This window comes from Solanum pennellii, chromosome 8 (genome assembly GCF_001406875.1).
Source record: "Solanum pennellii chromosome 8, SPENNV200".
Lineage (NCBI taxonomy): Eukaryota > Viridiplantae > Streptophyta > Magnoliopsida > Solanales > Solanaceae > Solanum > Solanum pennellii.
The window spans coordinates 31,974,005-31,980,569 of record NC_028644.1 but is presented as its reverse complement, the minus strand read 5'-3'; positions in this window follow the sequence as shown (position 1 = coordinate 31,980,569).

Here is a 6,565-nt window from a genome sequence, read left to right as displayed (position 1 = left end):
ATTGCTTGCAACAAGACAAGTAATGAGAGTCATTATTTTTGGTGGTCTCCATGTGGCATTGTCATTGTTTTACAACACTCCCTCTTGGATGTCTATATAAATGAAAAGTTGAAAACAAATATACATAGACATTCACAATGCGTTTTACTTGTTTCCTCATTAAAAACCTTTATAGGAAAATTCAGTGGGACAAAACCTAGATTAAGGAAGAAAGTGTGCAACACGTATTTTACTCCCCCTGATAAAGACCACAATTAAGATGTTTAAGTCTTCGCATTTCAATCTTTTGCACCATCTTATCAAGAGTTGAGGCTGGTAAAGATTTGGTGAATAAATCTGCTGGACCATCACTTGAACGAATTTGTTGTATATCAATATCATTCTTCGAAGAGCATAGTGGGTATCTTGACATCACATTTCAATCCACATTTTTCTTTGATGAAATGTATCACTGATCTCAACCATACACATTCTCTACTTGCTATTATCTCAGCATGATTTGAAGAAGTAGTCACTATGAACTGCTTCGTAGATCTCCATGATATAACAGTACCTCCGTATGTGAACAGATTGCCTGTTTAAGATCGAGCTTTATGTGGGTCAGATAAATAACCTGCATCTGCATGACCAACAAGATATGCACTATCTTTGTTAATACAAAATAGACACATATCACTAGTCCCTTTTAAATATCGCAATATATGTTTAACTCCATTCCAATGTCTTCGTGTAGGAGAAGAACTAAATCTTTCTAATAAATTAACAGAAAATGCTATGTCAGGTCTCGTAGAATTAGCAAGATACATAAGTGCGCCAATTGCACTAAGATAAGGTACTTCAGGACCAAGAGATTTCTCATTCTCTTCTTGAAGTCGGAATGGATCTTTACTCACTTTAAGTGATCGTAAAATCATTGGAGTACTTAATGGATGTGCTTTGTCCATGTAAATTCGTTTCAAGATTTTCTCAGTATAGGCAGATTGATGGATGAAGACCCGTCTGCTAAATGTTCAATTTGTAGACTCAGACAAAGTTTTGTCTTTCCAAGGTCTTTCATCTCAAATTCTTTATTTAGATATTCAATTGCCTTTTGGACCTCTTCTGGAGTTCTAATGAGATTAATGTCATCAACATAAACTGCAAGCATAACAAATCCTGACGTTGTTTTCTTAATAAAAATGCAAGGCAAATGACATCATTTATATAATCTTATTTTATCAAGTACTCACTAAGGCGATTATACCACATGTGTCTTGATTGTTTCAAGCCATATAATGACTTTTGTAATCTAATTGAACACATTTCTCGAGGTTTTGAATTATATGCTTTAGGCATTTTAAGTCCTTCTGGAATTTTCATATGAATTTCATTATCAAGTGAACGTAAAGATAAGTTGTAACCACATCCATTAGATCTATTTCAAAATTTTCATGAACAACTAAACGGATGAGATATCGAAAAGTTATTGCATCCATAATTGGTGAATATGTTTCTTCATAGTGACATCAGGTCGCTGAGAGAATCCTTGTGCAACAAGGCGTGCCTTGTATCTTACAATTTTATTTCTCTCATTTTGCTTTCGCATAAAAACTCATTTATAGCCAACCAATTTTACATTATTAGGGGTTTGAACTACTGGTCAAAAATTCTCACGTTTAGCAAGTGAGTCTAATTCTGATTGAATTGCCTCTTGCCTTTTTGGTCAATCACATCTTCATCGACATTCTTCAACAGATAAGAGTTCAAGATCATAATTGTCTTGCATAATGTTAAGTGCAACATTATATGTGAAAACATTATTAACTATCATTTTTATCGATCTAAACTTATCTCATCACCCGTAGAACTTATTGAAAGTTCATCATTCACTTGAGTCTCGTGTTCACTGATCTCTTCAGAAATATCAGGATTAATCAGATCTTGAATCTTATCTTCGTGAGATTTTTTGTAGTGTCATTTTTCGTACTTCTTTTTCTAAGATTTTTATCTTTTCAACCCAATGGTATTGCCACTCTTCAAGCGTATTTGTGATTCAGAAGCCATGACATTTGTAGATGGTCCTTTGGGGACGTCAATCCGAATAGGCACGTTTACTGAGGGAGTATGTGACTTTGTTATCCTTTTCAAATTAATAAATGTGTCTGACATTCGATATGCTATGCTATGTTTTACAAATGGATAATTTTTTGGACCTCTTGTTCACACATAAGGGAACGTGGATCAAAATGAGATAATGATGAAACTTTCCATGCAATTTCATTTTTAAGTTCCTTTTTCTCTCCCCCTAATTGCAAAAAATTTATTTCATCAAATCGACAATCTGCAAATCTTGCAGTGAATCAAACTCAACATATATGCCTAACCTTCTTTGGGGCCCATCTTAGTGCGCTGCGGTGGTACATATACAACACATTCAAAAATTCGTAGATGAACAATATTTGGTTCATGACCAAATACTAATTGTGAAGTAGAGTATTTATTATAATTAGTCGGTCTGACACGAACAAGTGATGCTGCATGTAAGATAGCATGGCCCCATACAGTAGTGGATAACTTAGTTTTCATAAGTAGAGGTCTTGCTATCAATTGTAAGCGCTTAATGAACGACTCAGCAAGGCCATTTTGAGTATGAACATGAACAACATGATGTTCAACTTTTATCCCAATTGATAAGAAATAATCATTAAAAGCTTGGGATGTGAATTCTCCAACATCATCAAGGCAAATTGCCTTAATTGGATAATTTAGAAATTGCGCTCTTGATCGTATTATTTGTGCCAATAATTTTGCAAACCCCAGGCTGCGAGATGATAAGAGGCACACATGAGACCATCTTGAAGATGCATCTATTAGAACTATAAAATATCTAAACAACCCACTAGATGTGTGAATAGGTCCACATATATCCCAATTTATACGTTCTAAAAATTGAGGAGATTCAATGTTAACCTTCATTGGTGATGGCCTAGTTAACAATTTACCTTGATAACAAGCAGCACGTGAAAATTCATCACATGTAAGAATCTTCAGGTTCTTTAATGGATGTCCTTTTGAGTTTTCAATAATTCGTCTCATCATTATTGATTCAATGTGACCCATTCGGTCATATGTTAAAGCACAAAAGTTTTTAAGTCAGTAAACTTCTGATTTACGATAGAATGTGCTTCAATTGTACTTATTTGTGCATAATATAAACCAGAAGATAAAGTTGATAATTTCTCTAACACATATTTCTGGTTTGAGACAATCTTGGTAATGCCAAGGCATTCATCATTCATTCATTTATTGTCTCTATATGATATCCATTTCGGCGAATATCTTTAAAACTTAATAAATTTCTTGGGGATTTAGAAGAGAACAATGCATCTTTTATAACAAGTCTTGTCCCCTTAGACAAGAATATAGTAGCTCTTCCGGAGCCTTCTATTAAGTTTGAATTACCAGAAATTGTAGTAACATTCCCTTTTCTTCTAAGCAAGTAAGAGAAGTATTTCTGATCTTTGAATATGGCGTGCGTTGTTTCGCTATCAATTACACAAATATCTTCATGATTGATCATTGATCTAAACGAAATTTGGGGCATATCCATATTTTCTATTTAAAATATCTCAAGTTGGCAGAGTCTCGTGCTGATAACGTGTTATAAAATAAATAGCTAACAAATTAATAATAATAAACAAAATTAAGAACAAGAACAAACAAAGAGATAGTATAATAATGATATATGCCAAACTTTTCTCTTATTACTTTATATTTGGAAAAGTACTACCATTTATAGTGGTAATTGGAAAGATATAACTTGGTCACTATTTGCCAAGTGTAAGATATGTCCACATGTCATTCACAATTGCTTGCAACAAGACAAGTAATGTGAGTCATTATTTTTGGTGGTCTCCATGTGGCATTGCCATTGTTTTACAATAATTTTTTCAAACTTTTTATTTAATATAAATTATATTTCATTCTAAATTTTTAAATATCATAAATTGCACGAAAAATATTATATAATATATAAATTAATGAACAAATTCAAATAAAAGTAAAATACGATTACATAAACACTCAATTTTTGAAATTATTATGTTGTTCCCATGTTTTATTAATGTATTACAGAATTCAAAATGAGCATTTTTGTCCTTAATTTTATTATGTCTAGCTAAAAATTGTTCAAATAATATATTTCATCTACCACCATTTATGTCATTGCAGTTGGATCCTCTACGACGTCTCAAATTGGTGCATTAAGATCACGTCCTCAATTATCACATTTTGTAGTATAATATATGTAGTCATTATATCATGTACCACTTCATTTCTCCAAAAACGTGACGGTCTTGCAATAATTGCAAAACTCCAAATGCACGTTTCACATCTTTTCGACATGATTCTTGTTTCATCGCGAATTAATCAATTATGTTATGTATTGTATTTTATCTTGTATTTAAATTATTGTATGTATTGTATTGTTATTTGTATTTAAATTAATTTTTTGATCTTACTATTTTAATTTTGTGTATTCTTTATAAGAAAAATTAATAATAAAATAAAATTTTATTACTGGTGAAAATTATTTAAAATATATTAATTGAAACTAAAGTAGTATATATTAGATAATATATTTACTAAAATAGTATACTACATTTAAAAAGAATCATAAATATTAGATATTTAATTAATAAAATTATTGTAAAACAATATATTAATTGAAAAGTAATAAAATAATAATAAAATATTAAAAAAATGAAATAGAGTATCAAAAATAATATGGAGAGGAGTTGAAGATGGCATTCTCTATTTTACTCTCCAAATATAGAGAATGGAGAGTAAAATAGAAGTGGTTGGAGATGGTCCAAGTGAGAGCTGAGAATTAACGCCTCATTTTTTGCATATGTTTGGTATTTTCTTATAAAATATTTTTCTTAAAAAGTGAATTTTAATTTATTTTCTCATATTTGATTGATTAAAAGAAAAATAATTGCTAGAAAGTATCTTTGATTTTTTGTTTCAAACTAGAAAATACTCTTAAGCAAAATAATTTCTAACCAGAAAATCAACCTCAATGATCGATCTAGGACCCGATCTGGACAATCGAACTAGGATACGACCCAGACAATCGTTCCAAAATCCTACCATGAGATATGACTCAGGACCTGACTCAGACCTCCAATAATGAAATATTTTTCATAATTAATTTTTTTTTAAAAAAAATGACGGGGAGGGGGGAAAGGGGTGGTTGGGGTAAGAGAGGTGTAAAACCAAATTGAAAATTTGAAATATTTTTCTAAAACAATTTTTTTTTAAAAAAAAAATTAAAGTGTGGCCCGAGGGTCTAGGGGAATGACTGGGGTAGCGTAAAAATGATTTTGTAAAAATTTGAAATATTTATCCAAAAAAAATTTAAAAAAAATCGACGGGGGTTGCTTGGGTGGGGGATTAAGGGTGGCAGGTGGCATAAAAATGATTTTTTTTTTAATTTGATAGATTTATCAAAAAAAAAATTTTTAAGGTTTTTTTCTATGGAGGTGTCCTGGGTGGCGTAAAAATAATGTNTGTGGGGGTAGGGGTAAAAATATATTTGAAATTGAAAAAATAAGAAAGTTTTTTTTAAAAAAAAAAATTAAAATGGGGAGGGTCGACTATGTGATAGGGTAAGAAAACAAATATTGTAATTTAAGAATGAAATAAAGTTTTGAAAAATGTCTTCCTTATTTTTTTTTAAGGGAAGTCATTTTTTTCTTAAATTTGAGAAAACAAGTTAAAAAATATTTTCCAAAACATTTAAGTCAACCTAACATGGGAAAAATGAAAAACATTTTCCACCAAACACACTCTTATGCGTCATTTATTTTCATTAAGATCAAGAGGTCTAAATTTGGATGCGCATCTGAATATATAAGATTTTATCGGTAGATCTGAATACTGAATTATTATTAGTCTTTGTTTTTAAATGTCTCTCTCTATATATATATTCAACACAATAAATGTCATAATTCAAATAAAATAGTATTTAAATATTACATTAACAAAATATTAGGCAAAACGACATTCTTTGATAAACGAAAAGATATTTGAATTATAAATAAATATTTAAAGTTGATAAAAATTAAATGGAACTACATATATAAAGTATAATAATAAAAATAATTGATAGAAAAAAATATAGTCATCTTTTTTTGAAAAAAAAAATTATTCAATGCAGACTAATCTTATATAAATAAGTGAAGTGTCTCTATGTTCTATAATGTATTTACCCGTTTACTCCTCTCTAAAAAATAATGAGCATGATACATTCAAATGATTTTAAATAAAATTATAAATGAATGATTGTCCCATTTCAATAACATATATTTATGAAGTTGCTTTGCATTTTAATCTGTAACGACCTGTTTAGTCGTTTTGAGCAGCAGATTTTATTTCTGGAAAAACTGTGTGAGTCGACGGAACCCACGACGGACCGTCATGGCACGACGGGCCGTCGAGGGTGTCTCGTTCCAAAAGACTTAGACTTCTGAAAATTGGGTACTGAAATCGACTCTCTGAACTTGGCGACGGACCTGCAGGACGA